Source organism: Pseudonaja textilis, chromosome Z (genome assembly GCF_049901715.1).
Source record: "Pseudonaja textilis isolate UNSWEBS1 chromosome Z, rPseTex1.2, whole genome shotgun sequence".
NCBI classification, from domain to species: Eukaryota; Metazoa; Chordata; class Lepidosauria; order Squamata; family Elapidae; genus Pseudonaja; species Pseudonaja textilis.
This window is the reverse complement of record NC_142008.1, coordinates 82,298,936-82,317,326: the sequence shown is the minus strand read 5'-3', so window position 1 is coordinate 82,317,326 and position 18,391 is coordinate 82,298,936. Positions and strand designations below refer to the sequence as shown.

General features: G+C 46.5%; 1 protein-coding gene across 2 annotated transcripts in view; it reads left to right on the top strand.

The window, feature by feature from the left end:
- SULT1B1 (sulfotransferase family 1B member 1) overlaps positions 1 to 18,391 on the top strand; it is an 83,050-nt gene that overhangs the window by 60,586 nt on the left and 4,073 nt on the right. The window lies entirely within an intron of this gene.

The following is an 18,391-nucleotide window of genomic DNA, read 5'->3' as shown; positions in this document are numbered from 1 at the left end:
TCATACAGGCACGTGGCGGCCACACACACTACTGAGCCTCATTTTGACTTTTTTTAAGGACATTACATCAAAGTTGGATCAGCCTGTAGTGTTTTTTTCCACTTTACTTTTGAGTGTAACTCCAGATCCAGACCTCCATGGGTTGCTAAATTTGATTTCCATTGATAATTTTTGTGTGACTTTGTTGTCAGCACATTCAACCATGTAATGAACAAAGTATTTAATAAGAATATTTCATTCATTCAGATCTAGGATGTCTTATTTTTGTGTTCCCTTTATTTTTTTGAGCAGTGTATTTTTATTTATGTATTTAAACAAATTTAAGTAACCATCCAATTCACACATAAGTGATTCCAGGCAGCCTGCAAAATTTTTAAAAACCCACCATTCAGTCATACTTTAATTTGCATTACTATTACTATTGTTGATGCTGCTGCTGTTTATTTTGTTGTAATGGAGCCATGTTTTCAGATCCAATAAGAAAATTGAATATAGCCAGATCACCAGTGGTTGCTACTCATTTACATACCTGTTTGGGGGGGCGTATCTTTCTTCTTTCTACCCAGAAATGCCCTTAAAGAAACAATTAAAGAGAAAATAGTGAGAAAGAAATGAATTTGATGAATTTAACATGCTCCCAAAATTATAAGATTATATTTTTATTTATTTCTTTAAACAAATTTATGTAACTGTCCAAGGTCCAACTCACACATTAGTGATTCCAGGCAGCTTGCAAAAATTTTAAAAATCCACCATATAGTAAAACCAATTTTAAAAAAAACACACACACCATCCCCTCAGCTTGTATGAGTAGAAGCTGCAGCATTTTCCTCTGCATCTCACCATCCCTATATTCTGATGCTGCTCCAATAGCCCATTTGTTTATTCATTTCTAAGGTTGCCATATATGATAGTAAAGAATGAAAGTTCAATGCTCAGTGACAGTGTCTAGCAAGAATATACAGTATCATTGTGTTTATCATTCATGGAGGATATTTGGCTGGTTAGACACATATTGAACTAAAATATCCTTTAGATCAGACATGTCAAACACACTGCCCGAGGGCCTGATCCTGCATAGGTCCAGAGTTGTCCCATGTGGCTGTCCCAGAGATGGCCCATGGCGCCCTGGCCCAGGTCCACCCTGGCCACACCACCCAAATAAATTTTATTCTTTTATGCTGCCTTCTATATGTTTTCTAGCTCCTCCCAGTTGCCTACATGGCCTTCATCAAGAAGACACTTTAAAAGTCAGGTGTTTACGCTGACAGAGTTCCACATCCTGAGGATTTGAACATGCATCATAGGAAAAAATGTACTTTCAAAATGTGTGTGCAGCGGAAAGAACAAGTATGCATATATTCTGTGTTCTGGTTTATGTTAAGTGGATGAAAAGGCCACATTTCTTATTGTGCTGCTTTTTTATACTAATTTAAATGAATGCTAAAACTAAAGGCTTGTTAGCTTCACACCCTAAAATCACTTCCTGATTGGGAAGCTATATAAAATGTTTGAATACATAAAGTGTACAACTTTAAAATACCTTTTGTATGGTTTAAAAGTTGCTAATGATTGTCGTTGTGGAAGAAAAGACTCAGTTCTTATCCACTCCTTTAAAATCCATTTTGGATTCTAAACAATGGTAACAACAATTTGTACAATGTGTCATTAGGCACTATTATTGAATTATTATTATTGCATTATTATTATAATTATTGCATCTTTGTATAGTTGAACTTAAACTTTTAGGCTTTCGCCCATTGAGAACTAAAAACTTTGTTTTCTTTTGAAAACCAAAACGAAAAACACTTGATGTTCAAAATGTGGAGGATCTAATTATTGAGAGCAAAGTTCTGTTATTTAGGTCACAACTCTGTATGTTAATCTTTACATAGCAAGTGTACTGTCTGCTCATCAGTCACAGAGTTGGTAACACGCCCACAGGGGTTTATGCAAGCCAGCCAGGGATCTTCCTATCTGTAACATTTTGAAAAAAGATTTGATGTCACTCCATTAATAAACACAGATTTAGGAGGTGAGTTGTGTGCCTCTTCTCAGAACCGCCCCCCCCCCATATGGTCATGGTGATAACATCATATCAAGGTCATCTCCTAGGAAAGCCATTGTGGGAGGGAAAGAAAGGAAGTTGTATTCCATCCATCTTTGCTGTCTAATAACTCATGAGGCAGAAACACCTGGGACTGTTTTTTTCTTCATTTGTATCAGAGTTGTCTTTAGGTAATGACCATATTTTGAATACTTTATAAAATTCTGGTCACTTGCACTTCATGAGGTTGCATCATTGCTGGAGACAATACAAAAAGACAAAATGGAACACACTTTCTTTGAAGAAATGTTTTCTAGCTTGGCAGCCTTCAGTGTATTGAACTATGTGATTTGCTCATTGGGATGCTGGGAGTTGTAATTAACCAAAGAGAGAACTAGGGTGTGGAAGACAGTGTGGCTTAGGAAATGATCAGTGACAGAAAAGGCATCTGTTAGACAGCATCAAATAGATAGGGAAAATGCTTCAGAGGTCTTCATTAGCACTTAGCATTTGGTCAGCAAACTGCTTAGATACTGTTTGTGTGTGTGCATGCCTTCATATCAATGTTGACTGGTGGCAAATGTTGGGACTGTCCTTGCAGTTTTCTTGGAAAGATTTCAGAAATAATTTTCCATTGCTTCCTTCCTAGAGCTGAGAGAATAACTGAACCAAGTTCAGGAAACTCAGGAAATACGCCTTTTTTTCTATGGCTAGAAATTTCTGCTAGATCAGCAGCATTGAGGAAACAATCGAAACGATTTCTGAGTCCCAGGTTTCAGACGCCAGATGGAATGAAGGGTATGACTGGGTGGCAATCATTTTTCTTCTGCTTCTTTAGTTAGTGAAGACTTCGGTGAGTTCAGCGTAGTGACTTTCAGCTCTGTTGCCTCACTTGGCTGATCCCACCCTCGTCACCAGTGTTAAGTCGGCGCCTTGAGAAACGGAGGCGACTCAGAAGTTAACTTCAGCTGACATCTTTATTTGTAACATTAATTACAAATTAATGTTGTAATTAATTTACTGGATGCTGGCTGACAGGCAGCAGCTTTCTCTGTCTGACAGCTCCCTTTTATACTCTGCTGTCAGATGGCCAGCCAATCAGAACGGTTCCAGTTCTCGCTCAATGTGCAGACTGAAGGAAGAACTTTGGCTCACAATGCAACAGGTTCCTTCTGTTCCTTTGGCAGTTCGATGAAAATAGATCTGTTGAATCCAAAAAGAAAGATGTGATTGTAAGGAATAAATGTAAATATTTGTCACAGTGAGGAAAAGGAATCTTTTTTCCCCTGCTTCTCAAAAAGAAACTCTTCTCCTCGCCCATCTTCTGTTTATAAAAGGTGTGGAATCTCCAACATGGTCTTGACAAACCTAATAAGAAGGTCTTATGGACCAAATCAAGCCTACCAGTCAGAGGTTGCCTATCAGAATTGAAGATGGGATGAATTCAAGCTTAATACACCATCTCTTTGAGATTGAATATTATTATATTAAATCCTGCTGCAGTAATGTGGTCCCCCTGAGTTTCTGTGTTCAAGGAAATAAGCAGTATATGAAGAGTTTGTAGAAGTTTATCTTTTCACTACAGGACTTTGAGATATAGTTGGTAAATAAATTAATATAACACAGATATAATATAGAACCAATTTTAGCTTACCTTAGTCAAACAAATTATTAAAATAACCATATCTCTTGTTAGTGAAACAGCCAACCACCAAGTGATGCCATTCCCATACTGTGGAATTCCCTGCTTTGGTATCTACAAGGTTTAAAAAAGAGAAGTAAAGTGGAAGATGGGCCTTCACCTATTTTAACATCATCAACTCCATCCTGACTAGAAGGCATCTGGTACTCATTGGTATGAATCAGACTGTTCTATAACAGCTAGGTTCTCAGATCATGCTACACTAGAATTCACTTAATTTGAATCTTAGCCCATATCTAATAAGATTTTAGCAACAACTTTAATCTAAACCCATAGAGTTAAGTTATTTTACTAAGCCATACATGTTTTAATTATTATTATCTTGAACTTAAAATCCTGGTTTATTATTGGTTTATACTTTGCCATACCTGAGGTCCTTACCATTTCATGGTAAACTCAAGGCAAGACAAAGGCAAGTTGCAGAAATCTTGTTCCCCTCATGCTGTCTTGTAATTTTCCCTGGCAAATTTTTCACCATCCATCTTGTCTGCTGAACACCAGGCAGATGGAAGAGTGTGCCAAATCATCTATTGTCCTACAAAACCCATTATGGAATTACAAAATTACAGTGAAAATGATTATATAAATGATCATTATGATATAATATATTATATAAAAGTGTTTACAAAATATTAACAAAAATCTTCTTAAATAACTGACAAATGTAGTTCTATAAATATAGATGGAAAAAATATTGCTTCACATCAATTTGGGGGGGAGATACATCTAAGTAACCAAATCTTGTAATATTCCTATTTGTGCACAAAAGCCTAACCTAACTCTAATTCCTATTAGGCTTATTTATCTAGGTTGCTTTTACCTCATCAAAAGGTTTCTCCATTTTTCTGGACCTTGCTATAGTCATGTTGGTTTCATTTTTAGGGAGCAACAAGTAGGATTTCTTCAGATCAGAAGCTTCCTGGATGATATTTCTCCTATTGAGGAGTTTCATTGCAAGGCCTAGTCTAGCAATGAAAAACCACAAGGCTTCTGGATAGTCAGTTCTCTGCAGTCCACTTTAATCATATGGACCAAGTGGGCAATTAGGTTCCTCATAGGCTTATTTAGGATCAGATGTGCCAACTGTTTTTGCACCTCAGCTTCAAAGACATCGCCCTGAAGAAAATAGTTATCATTGCTTGACCAAAAAGTGCTTCCTCCAATTATTAAGTTTCTGAGAAGGTTTTCTTTTCTTGATTCCTGTTCCTTCTCAGATTCCTGCTCCAAAAGTTTCTCTGGGATTTGTTCATTCTGAGATTTTTTTCTTTCACCTGCTCACTGATTACAAAATGGGTGGGCCTTGCTGACCTATTACCAGATTTCAGAATAAAGACCATTTTATCAGGCTGTTCTTCACCATCATCATCAACTACAATAGAAGAAGTCAAGGGAGGCAGCTGAGTTGAAAGATGTAAAATGGAGCTTTTCTGTAAGGAGTGAACTGATTCTTGAGGATTGAACTGATGCTTCGGGAACCTCTTAACTTTCAGAGCTTTTGAAATTTCTGTAGCTACATCCTTTTGGATCTCCAACTCATGAGATTCCTTCATTTTTCCTGTTATTTTTGCTTTAGGTGTGACTGGTGACCACTTCTTAACCTTCTGACCTGCTTGTTGTCGTGCAGGCTTCCACCATTCTTGAATCATGGTGTATGAAGTTTTTTTTACTTGCTCTCCTTGAAATTTTTGTATGCTTTCTGCAAATTGTCGCCTTTTCTTTAGGAAGCTAAGAAATAACTCTTCTCCTCTTTGCTTTTTTCCAAGCTCATGATCTTCTTGTATTGTTCTTTGATGCCTCTTTAACCATTTCAAAGGGCTTTTAGATCTCATGCTGAATTCACCAGAATGTTCTGAAATTTCTGTGGCCATTTACTTTTGGATCCCCAACTCATGAGTTTTGTTATGTCTTGGGGACCGGTTGGGGTTTCCAACCAGGTCCGTTCTTTAAGCGGGAGCACAAGCCGCTCCCATTGGCTGGCTCCGTTTGACAGTCGGCTATAAAAGCCGGCTGTCGGGTTGAGCCAGTCGTCGTTCGCTAGCCAGGTCTGCCTGTTAGTAAGCAGATGCGACGACCCTTTATTCCCTGAATAAAGCCTGTTCCACTTATGCTCTGGTCTAAGCCTCTCATTTCCCGATCTACAACACTGGCGACGAGGATGGGATACGAGGGCTAGCCAGAAGCATGCAAGAGAACTGAAGTCACGAAATCATAAGCACCATACCGCAGCCGTATCGCTCGCAAGGAGCCCTGGCTCGGATCGCTGCTGCCCTGAGCGAAAGTCACGAGCGTTGTAGCCACTCGATTTTAAACGCTACAGCAAGTGAAAGTTGGGCGCTGAAGCCGCAGCCGCCCGCGCTCGCAAAGAAGCGCCAAATTCAAACCGCTGTCGTTTGAATTCAGTCACTAAAGCGAAGTTCGGCTCTGTAGCCATAGCCGCCGACGCTCTCCAGAGGGCACGAAATTTGAATCGTTGTCAGTTACGGCGCTGTAGCCACAGCCGCCAAACGCTCGCAGAGAGAGCAAAAATACAAACTGCCTCCTCGAGGCTGGAGTCACTGAGCAAGTCAAGGGCGCTGCAGCCACAGCCGCCAACGCTCACGGTTAGCAATAAGCAGGGCCACGAACACCCAGAGAGACAAACCAGTCTGCCAAGAGACTGAGTGATCCAGAATGAATGTCAACCCGGCATTCCCACCGTTCAAACCGGATGAAGAAAAATGGGATTCGTACAGGAATCGCTTTAACCATTTTATTGATGCCATTGGATTGGCTGATGCTACAGAGCAGAGGAAGAAATCATACTTCCTCAGCTACTGCGGGGCTGCAGTCTACGATACCGCCACAGCACTATTGGCACCACGAGAGATCAAGAATGTTCCATGGTCTGAGCTGCTGGAGACACTCTCCAACCACTATTCACCGAAACCGTCCCAGATCGCTAGACGCTTCGCATTCAGAATGAGGAAGCAAGCCGAGGGGGAGTCCATCAACCAATACATGGCCGCCCTGAGAACAGCAGCTCTTCACTGTGAGTTTAAGAACTACCTGGACGACATGCTGCTCGATCAACTCGTTTGTGGGGTAAGAGATCTAAGGCTCCAGAGACGCCTGTTGGACAGGAAAGATTTAAACCTTCCCCAGGCCGTTGAAGAAGCTTTGGCTGCTGAACTCTCAGCCCAGTCAGCAGCCGAGATCCAGGGCACCGCACCCAAACCCAGCACTTCCTCCATACACTCTGAAGAAGTGGTGAGCGAAGAAGGCCCTACTGAATACTTTGACATTCATCGCCTCAAGCCGGTGAGACAGTCGCAGGTAGGAACCAGGCAGAGAAACAACAGCGGCCCGCAACAGACTCTTTTGTGCCTGACCTGTGGAGGTTCCCATGCCCGGGCATCTTGCAGGTTCAAAAACGCCAGCTGCCACAACTGTCACAAGAAAGGTCACCTCGCAAGAGTCTGCCAAGCTGCGCGCGTTCTTCCACAAAAATCTCCTTCTTCTCCTGGTTCCCAAAGGCAAGTAGAGAGCTGCTATACTTGCTACCACGCGAATCACACATTTCTTACCCCCAATAAAATTACACTTTCTGTCTCTTTAGAAGGTAAACCCTGCCGCATGGAGGTGGACACGGGATCAGCACTCTCAATCATCTCCTGGGACACGCTCAAGAAGATCCAACCCAGTTTGGCTAGGAAGCAGCTACAAAGGTGCAGCCTCACCCTGAGAGACTACCAAGGAAAGAACATCCTTGTCCTCGGGAAAGGCAAGTTCCTAGTCCAATTCAAATCCTTTAAAGGCCATCTGCCCTTAGTGGTTGTTAACGGTGCCCTCCCTAGTCTTTTGGGGTTGGATTGGTTCCCCTTTCTCGGCCTTAGTGTAACGAGGGTCCATGCTGTGTCAACTTCCGACACTGACTCTTTATTCTCAGACTACGCTGATGTTTTTAGTAGTGAGCTGGGTTGTTATAACGGCACGCCCATCTCCTTCTCAGTCGACCCCCAGGCAACTCCCATCCACCTTAAACCTCGCAGGGTACCATTCGCCATCCGCCCAAAATTGGACGCGGAACTGGACAAACTCCTCGAACAGGGGGTCATTGAACCCACTGATTTCGCCAAATGGGAGACCCCCATAGTCACTCCACTTAAGAAAGACGGTAATTTGAGAATTTGTGCTGATTACAAGACGTCAATCAACCGTTATTTACAGGTTAGCGCATATCCTGTTCCAGTTATTCAGCACCTATTGCATACATTCGAACCTGGCAACATTTTCGCCAAACTGGACATGTCACAAGCGTACCAACAGTTCCCTGTTGACGCTCAAACAGCTGATTTACAGACTATAGTAACACACAGAGGGGCATTCAGGTGCAAACGTCTCCAGTTTGGCGTGAGTGTAGCCCCAGGTATTTTTCAATCGCTAATGGAGCGAATCCTCCAAGGCCTCCCTGGTGTAGTGCCATACTTGGATGACATTCTGGTCTCAGCCAAAGACAGACCCCAGCTCATCCAGAGAGTCAGAGCAGTGTTAGAGAAGTTCAGACAGCATGGCCTCAAACTAAAACGGGAGAAGTGTGCCATCGCCACTAGGCAGGTGGACTTTCTAGGTTACAGGCTAGACGCCTCTGGCATCCACCCGGTGGAATCTAAAGTCAAGGCAATCCATGAGGCGCCCACGCCCACCAACAAAGCTGAGTTGCAAGCTTTTCTGGGTTTATTGAACTTCTATGCTTCATTCCTCCCACACAAGGCCTCAGTAGCGGAACCACTACACAGGCTTTTAGATAAAAACTCACCATGGCATTGGGGATACAAGGAAAATTGCGCATTTGAAGCAGTCAAATCCCTACTCACCTCAGAGGCGGTGTTAATTCAATTTGACCAGCGCCTCCCCCTGGTCCTTGCTGCAGACGCATCCCCTTTTGGGATAGGAGCTGTCTTAAGCCACAGACTTCCTAATGGCTTCGAAGCACCATTTGCTTTCTTTTCACGAACCCTCTCGGCGACTGAGCATAATTACGCCCAAATCGATAAAGAGGCCCTGGCTGCAGTAGCAGCAGTCAAAAAATTCCACGAATTTCTATTCGGACACCATTTCGAACTAGTAACAGACCACAAGCCTCTTCTAGGCCTGTTATCTGGGGACAAGCAAACCACCCAGGTATTGTCCCCCAGGATGACCAGATGGACCTTGTTCCTGGCGGCGTACTCGTACAAACTAGTCCATCGTCCTGGAAAAAACCTGAGCCATGCAGATGCCCTCAGCCGATGCCCCTTGCCAGCACCTGTCATGGATCCAGCCCCCGTGCATGCTATCTTCGAGTTCAACGAGCTCAAACTGCCTGTGACTGCCGATGACATCGCGGCCCATTCGAAAGGGGACAGAACAATCACCCAGGTTCTGGACTGGGTGGGGAGGGGGTGGCCGGAAACTAACTATTCAGTTGATTTCACCCCATTTAAAACTCGCCAGCAGGAGCTTTCCAAACTGCAGGGATGCCTGTTGTGGGGCACCAGAGTCGTCATCCCAACCACCCTTTGCACTCCCATCCTGAAGGTGCTGCACGAGGGCCACCCGGGCATCGTGCGGATGAAGGCGTTGGCTCGCAGTTACGTTTGGTGGCCAGGGATGGACGACCAGATCGCCAAGTGGGTAAGCTCGTGTCGTCCCTGTCAGGAATCCAGGGCAGCCCCGCCAGCCGCTACCCCCACCAAGTGGGAGAGTGCCAATGCCCCATGGTAAAGGCTCCACATCGACCTCGCCGGGCCTATGCCCGGCAAAACCTTCTTGGTGGTCGTAGACTCGTACTCTAAGTGGATCGATTTGGCATTACTCCCGACGACCACCACTCAGGCAGTTGCCAAGGCGCTAACTCGTTTCTTTGTAACTCATGGGCTCCCTGACACCCTGGTCTCCGACAATGGCCCCCAGTTCACTTCAAGTGAATTCAGCAGGTATGTCACCAATCTGGGCATCAGACACGTCCTCACGGCCCCCTTCCACCCTTCTAGCAACGGGCTGGCAGAGAGGGCTGTCCGATCGGCCAAGGAGGCACTGGCCCGTTTCGGCCAAGAGGATTGGCACTCTAAACTGTCTCGTTTCCTCCTGAGCCAGCATACCACACCGTGCACAGTCACGAACAAATCCCCAGCCGAACTGCTAATGGGGAGACGCCTGAGGACTACTTTGGACAGACTGCACCCCCACTACTGCCCGAGCACCCCTTTGGGGTCTGACAGTCTGGCCAGGGATTTCGCATTACAGGATCTGGTGTTTGCCAGGAACTACACGGGGGATCCACTGTGGGTGCCCGGGAAGGTCGTAGCTGTCACAGGTCCGAGATCTTATCGGGTCCAGCTGGAAGACGGTTGTGTTTGGCGGAGGCACCTGGACCAGCTGCGGAGATGACGGAGCAGCCTGACTACCCCAGATCTGTCTCCACCGGACAGCCCTCGGGTTCAGCACCATGGTCCAGTCGAGAATCCCCTGGTAGACCAGCCATCCCCGACGGAGCAGAGAGAGCAGGCAGTAGACCGGGACTGCCATCCAGAGACACCACCGTTCCTCCCCAGAGAAGGCATCCGCCTTTCGGGCAAAGACTATTCTCCAACCCAGCCCGAAGGCAGAGACTTTCCCCAGGTTTCAGATCCTGCACCGAGCGGGGCTCGCCCCCCTATGTACTCTGACCAGGACTCCACGAACTTATCATCACCCAGTGTCTCTCCCGAGTTACGTCGCTCCGGTCGCCAACACAGGCCACCGGAGTATCTCAAAGACTATACGTGTTCCTATCTAGGGGGAAGGGGTGTTATGTCTTGGGGACCGGTTGGGGTTTCCAACCAGGTCCGTTCTTTAAGCAGGAGCACAAGCCGCTCCCATTGGCTGGCTCCGTTTGACAGTCGGCTATAAAAGCCGGCTGTCGGGTTGAGCCAGTCGTCGTTCGCTAGCCAGGTCTGCCTGTTAGTAAGCAGACGCGACGACCCTTTATTCCCTGAATAAAGCCTGTTCCACTTACGCTCTGGTCTAAGCCTCTCATTTCCCGATCCACAACAAGTTTTCTCTTTGTTTTCTGAAATTTTTGCAATTTCTATAGTTAAATCTTTTTGGACTTCCAACTTTCGAATCTCTTCATTTTTGGTTATTATTGCTTTGGGTGCCACTTGTAAGACATTGGGTGATTTGTACAGTTTTTTCAGCAGATTTTCATGGGATCCCATTTCATCCAAATATTCATGAGGATTTGATTGAGTTAATCTACCCCATAATTTTAAAATTGATGACTTAAGAAATTCAATGGAATTACCAATTGTCTCCCAACTACGCATATTGTCATACCTGGGAGAATTGGTATTTGTTCTACAATTAATGTTTGAGGCTGGGCATAGAAGTATGAATCCATCCAACCTTTCCAAATACATCAGTAGAATTCCAATCATCTTGAATGTGAGTGATGCTGTGTTGGCCATGCCCAGCCAGTCACATTACCACCAAGCCATGCCCACCAACTAAGCCACGCCCACAGAACCGGTTGTTAAAAAAATTGAATCCCACCCCTGATTTGTTTCCACTGAAAAATCAGATTGTAGGGCCTGGCTATTATTCTCCAGTTACTAAAACAAATTACTGCTAGAAACAAGCAGTTAAGCAAGGAAAGTAGTAGGACGTACATACCTCCCGTAGTGCTTCACAGCACTCTCTGGGCTGTTTACAATGTCAGTATATTGTCCCTAAGTGTCTGGGTCCTCATTTTACCGAATTCAAAAGGATGGAAAGCTGAGGCAACCTTGAGCCCTTCATGACTGAATTCCAACTGTGGGCAGAATGTGTGTGATAGTGCACATAAGATAATCATCCACAGAAGAAAGAGCAAATAAATAATAAACAGAAATTCCTGTGCAACATCCAGATGTCTTCCTTCACCCAAAATATATTTATTGTATTTGTGTCACATTGCAAACAATCATAATCCTTGGACTTTATATGATGAGTACCATCTGTGGGGCAATTTACAATGGTCATGGTGTAAGAAGGTTTTGAGCGCACCTCAGAATCTGAATTAATCCAATGAAACCCTGAACACAAGGCTATTGATGTTCAGCTTTATTACTGATCAAGGTTAAAGCAAGTCATTTTTAATCTCCTGCCTTAAACAGAGCAGGCAGAGAGAAAAAGAAAAAGCCGTGCACAAAACTTTTTTCTCAAACTTCTTATAGTTTACACAGCTAGCACAGTATCACCATAGTATTAGAAACATAATTTCATATTCATTAGTTCATGCAAACGTCAATATTTTCTCAACACTCTGAAAACAATGGACTTCAGAAAGGGGAAAGGAACACATTTCCTGACATATAGCCCAGAGTTTGTTAGAGTTATCTCACATTAGGTTGCTGAGAATACACATTTTAAGTTACAATCAAGGCTAAGCTTGGCAATTAGTTCTGGAGGCTTTATCTCCTCAGTTGGCACATTAAATTACAATGGAGCTTCTCCCAACAGCCAGGAATGTCAAAAGTTGAGTTAGGTACATGCTGTACATGCTCTAATCCTTTCAATGGTAAATCTAAAAACATAAAATCAACTTTGAAAATGTTAAAAATGACAACTCAGGAAGAAAAAAAAGCAGTAATAGCAAAAGTGACCCCAAAGTAATTTAAATGCCTTGGTACAATCTTGGACATCAGCCTGATTTCCAAAGGAAGACTTAAAAAAAAAAATCAAACAGTTAAACTGAAAAACAATCCCTCCTGGTTTCATATTTATCACACTTGGTAAACACTAAGGGATATTTGTGGGGAGGAGGGAACATGATGATGGTATGTGCTTTTAAGTGCCATGGCAAACAGAAACACCATTTTGTCAAATGTCATAACTAGTAAATGATTGCTGGTGGCTTTTGGGTGATTAAATAACCACAGGCTTATCTTTCGCTATGATGTCCGTCTATTGTGTATGAAGAGGACCTGGACATCTAATGAGTTGTGGGCTGTCCACGATGTGTCTGCAGGTGGCTGGTAAGGCCTATATGGGCGTTGAACGTTCTGCCACATGTTGGGCAGACATTTGTGGGCACCATCGTTGCAACATTTGCAGCTCTGGCTTTGCGGAGTTCTCACTTCTCTTGTGCTATGGTTTTTCTTCTGTCTTCAAATGTCTGGCAGCTTTGATGGATCGTGTGCCATATCAATCGATCTTGTACCAGGGTTTCCCAGGAGGTGGTGTTGATGTCCAGGGACTTGAAGGAGGCTTTCAACATATCTTTGTATCACTTCACTGTACCCTATGCGATCGCTTTCCTTGAGACAGCTCACAATAGAGGAGCTGATTAGGGTCTGGCATCCTTGCAACTTGGTCTGCCCAGCGTGTCTTGGCTTTCATCAGCAGGATGTGAACTGATGGCAGGTCTTCTCTGGAGAATACTTCTGTGTCAATCACCTTGTCCTTCCACCGGATCCTCAGAAGTCTGAGGAGGCAGGTTGTGTGGAAGTGGTTCAATTGCCTAGCGCGCCTCCTGTATACAGTCCAAGTCTCACAGGTATACATCAGGGTAGTTAGCACTACTGCTCAGTCGACTTTGAGCTTTGTAGCAAGGCTTATTCCATGGTGGTTCCACACATTGGTCAGCAGTCTGCCATATGCAAAGCTTGCCTTAGTGATTTTTCATTTGACCTCAATGCCAATTGTCACTGTGTGGGAGAGGGTGCTACCAAAGAATGTAAATTGGTCCACTGCTGGCAGCTTTTTCCCCTTTGCTGTGATGGTGCTTTCTTGGTGTTGGGCTTTCTGAGCTGGCTGATGCATCACTTCAGTCTTCTTTGTGTTAATGAGGAGGCCAAATGTTATGTTCTGAGAACCCTAGGAGTTCTCACTCAGGTCCATTCACTTTGCGGGGGCGTTCTTCCCCTTCACTCATTGGTTGGTTCTCCCCAGCAGCCAGCTATAAAAGCAGGCTGCGGGGTCCAACCAGTTGCTCATCGCTGCGAGCCAGTTCCCGGCTTGGCAAGCACGGTCAGCCCTTTATTGTTATAATAAAGTATTGTTGCACTCATGCTCTGGTTCAGCCTCTCTTTTCCCAAACATAACACTGGCGACGAGGATGGGATGGCTACCAGAAGCACCATGCAACCGCTGAGTCACTAGCCGCCGATCCGCAGCCAGAGAGAGCGCGATCGGCCGGCGATAAGAGCAAACGCTGATCCGCAGCCAGATAGAGCGGTCAGCAAGCAAAAAGAGCGAACGCTGATCCGCTGACAGAGAAAGCGGTCAGCAAGCACTAAGTAGCGAACGCTGATCCGGAGCCAGAGAGAGCGGTCAGAATCGAAAGTTAGAAGCGTCTGTAGCCGCTTGTTAGCCCAGCTACAGGAAAAGTGAAGTGCTGCGAGCCGCAGCCGCTCGTTTGTTTAGGCGCGAAATTCAAACGGCTGTCATTTGAATTTCAAACCTAAAAGGTACAGCGCGGTGCTGTAGTCAAGTCACTGACGCCCACACAGGCGCAATTCAAACGCTGCCAACGGCTGATAGCCAAACCGTGTGCTAGCCCAGAGAGAGAGAGAGGATTGCGAAAAGCCTCTCCAGAGCTGAAATCACTTGCCTGCCACAGGCACTAGAACCTTTTACCGCTGCCCCAGAGAGATTTTGTCCACAGGTTGTTCCACCGGTCCCATCACCATGAATTCCAATCCAGTCTTCCCAGCGTTCAAACCGGATGAGGAGAAGTGGGAATCATACAAGAACCGCTTCAACCATTATATCGATGCAATCGGGCTGGCTGATGCTGGGGAGCATCGGAAAAAATCGTATTTCCTGATCTACTGTGGAGCCATCGTTTTCGATACTGCCACAGCCCTCGTGGCTCCACGTGAGTTGAAAAACGTTCCTTGGTCTGAACTACTTGAAATCCTCACTAACCACTATTCTCCCAGGCCCTCACAGATTGCCAGGAGATTCACTTTCCGTATGAGGAAGCAATTGGACAAGGAGACCATCAATCAGTACATGGCTGCCCTCAGAACAGCAGCACTGCATTGTGGGTTTGGAACCTACCTGGAGGACATGCTCCTCGATCAACTAGTCTGCGGGGTCAAGGACCTCCACCTTCAGAGGCGCCTTCTCGCTAAAAAGGACCTCAACCTAGCACAAGCCGTCGAGGAGGCCTTGGCAGCAGAATTGGCAGCGCACTCAGCCACCGAAATCCATGGCCCGACTGCAAAGCTAACGACAGTTCCAGTCCACTCCGAGGAGGTGGTAGCAGAGGAAGCCCCTAGTGATGAAAACGACGTCCACCGCCTCTCCAGCGCCAGACGGCCGCAGGTAGGAGCCAAACAAGAAAACATCGGTCCGCCCAAGCACATCACCCTGTGCCTAGCCTGTGGTGGATCTCATCTGAGGGCCACCTGCAAGTTCAAAGGAGCCACCTGCAATAACTGGCATAAAAGGGGGCACATCGCGAGAGTCTGCCAAGCCCCTCAAAACTCAGCACAAAGGCACCCCCCTTCTCACACTCAGGACCGCAGAGGCAAGTATTGAACTGTCGCACTTACCACCATGCCAAGCACACTTGCCACACTGTTAGTAAAATCTCTCTCTCCGTTTACTTAGAAGGTAAACCGTGCCGCATGGAGGTTGACACAGGGTCAGCGCTCTCAATTATCTTGTGGAACACCCTCAAGAGGGTCCAGCCCAGCCTATCAACTAGCCGGCTCCAGAAGTGCCAGTTTAGCCTGGAGGACTACCAGGGGAGGACCATTCCTGTAATCGGCAGAGGCAAGTTCCTTGTCAATTTTAGAGCTTTTAAAGGTCACCTACCTCTAGTGGTAGTTAACGGCAATCTCCCTACTTTATTGGGGCTCGATTGGTTTCCCCATCTCGGCCTAGGGCTAACAGGAGTCCATGCTGTCTCAACCTCTGACACTGACTCCTTATTGGCTGATTACTCAGATGTATTCAGCGATGAGCTGGGGTGTTATAACGGTACCCCTATCTCATTCTCAGTCGACCCCAGGCAGTCCCAATCAGACTAAAACCGCGGAGGGTCCCATTCGCTATTCGGCCAAAACTAGATGCGGAATTGGATAAACTGTTAAAACAAGGGGTCATTGAGCCAACAGATTTCGCCAAATGGGAGACACCCATTGTCACACCCTCAAAAAAGACGGTAGCCTGAGAATTTGCTCGGACTGCAAGACCACAATCAATAAGTTTCTACAAGTCAGCGCTTACCCAGTGCCCGTCATTCAGCATTTATTACACACTTTTGAACCCGGCAGCATTTTTGCCAAATTGGACATGTCTCAAGCGTATCAACAGTTCCCTGTTGACAACCAAACAGCGGAACTCCAGACCATTGTCACTCACAGGGGTGCTTTCCGATGCAAGCGTCTCCAATTTGGCGTAAGTGTTGCCCCAGGTATTTTTCAATCCCTCATGGAGCGGATTTTGCAGGGCCTCCCTGGTGTAGTACCCTACTTCCGACGACATCTTAGTCTCGGCCAGGGACAGACCCCAACTCTTCCAGAGAGTCAGAGCAGTGTTAGAGAGGTTCAGACAGCATGGCCTCAAATTGAAAAAGAAAAAATGCGCCATTGCCACTAGACAGGTGGACTTTCTGGGTTATAAAATTGACGCCTCAGGCATTCACCCCCTGGAGTCCAAGGTTAAGGCAATTCACGAGGCACCCACTCCAACCTCCAAAACTGAACTACAGGCCTTCTTGGGGCTATTGAACTTTTATGCCTCCTTCTTGCCCCATAAAGCATCAGTAGCTGAACCCCTACACAGATTACTGGATAAAAAATCACCTTGGCACTGGGGGCACAAAGAAGACGCTGCTTTTCATGCCGTCAAATCATTACTCACGTCAGAGGCGGTACTTATTCAATTCGACCCCAACCTTCCATTAGTGCTGGCAGCAGACGCATCTCCCTTTGGAATCGGGGCAGTATTAAGTCACAGGCTTCCCAATGGCGCCGAGGCTCCCATTGCTTTTTTTCTCCAGGACGCTCTCTACAACAGAGCGCAATTACAGCCAGATCGATAAGGAAGCTCTAGCAGCTGTTGCAGCAGTGAAAAAAGTTCACGAGTTTCTCTTTGGCCATTTTTTCGAGCTGGTCACGGACCACAAGCCCCTCCTGGGTCTACTAGCTGGGGACAAACAGACCCCTCAGGTCCTTTCTCCTAGAATGACGAGATGGACCCTCTTCCTTGCAGCCTACTCCTACAGACTCATACACCGCCCAGGTAAAACATTGTCCCACGCTGACGCTCTCAGCCGCTGTCCCTTGCCGGCTCCAGCTGAAGACCCTGCTCCTGTCCACGCTATTTTTTGAGGTCACCCAACTGGACCTCCCCATCACTGCCCTTGACATTGCTGCTAAAACCAAGGCAGACAAAATGCTCGCCCAGGTGCTCGACTGGGTGAGGAGGGGTGGCCGAGGTTGTAATGTTGAAAACAAATTCACACCTTTCAAGACCCGCATGCAGGAATTGTCCAGTTTGCAGGGCTGTCTACTGTGGGGCACTCGAGTGGTCATCCCGACCTCACTGCGTACCGAGTTCTGGAGGCGTTGCACGAGGGACACCTGGCATCGTTAGAATGAAGGCATTAGCACGCAGCTCGTATGGTGGCCGGGCCTCGGCGAGGGCGTCGTCAGATGGGTAAGTTCCTGCAACATTTGCCAGGAATCCCGTCCTGCTCCTCCTATTGCCACCCCTACTAAATGGGAGAGCGCCAGCGCTCCGTGGTCCAGAATTCACATCGACCTGGCCGGCCCTTGCATGGGAAAATGTTCCTAGTAGTCGTGGACTCCTATTCTAAATGGATTGACGTAGCACAGCTATCCACGACCACCACACAAGCAATTACCAAAGTATTAACTCGCCTGTTTGTAACACACGGGCTACCCGACTCCATTGTCTCCGATAATGGCCCACAGTTCGCATCAACCGAGTTCAGCCGTTTTGCTGCCAACCTGGGTATCCGCCACATTTTCACAGCCCCATTTCATCCTGCCAGTAACGGATTGGCTGAAAGGGCCGTCAGGACCACTAAAGAAGCCCTGGCGAGGTTCAGCGGGATGATTGGCACCACAAACTCGCGCGTTTCCTGATGAGCCAGCACTCAACTCCATGTTCAGTCACCAATAAGTCCCCAGCTGAGCTCCTGATGGGCAGGCGCCTGAGGACTGTATTGGACAGACTGCACCCACAATACTGCCTGACTCTCCCCTCGCTTCCACATCGGGGGTTAGACATTTTATCTTACAGGAGCCAGTATTCGCGAGGAACTTCGCTGGAGACCCCCTGTGGATCCCGGGCGAGATCGTGGCCATCACCGGACCCAGGTCGTATCGAGTCAGGCTGGAGGACGGTCGTGTCTGGAGAAGGCACCTGGACCAGCTGCGTGGGCGTCTCAGCACCCTCGCTAGCAGGGACCCAGAATTACAAAACGAAGGGAGGCCTCAACATCAACCCCACATCCACATCCTTCCCGGCGACCAGTTTACACCGGCAGCCATTCCAGAAAGCCCGAACACGGACAGCGGCGCCCTGACGGCTGACCAGTCCGATCCAGTCTACGGGAGCACGTCCCCAGTGACCAACCCTACGAGTCCCGGACCTGCCCGAACCGAGGGGCACGTTGGTGA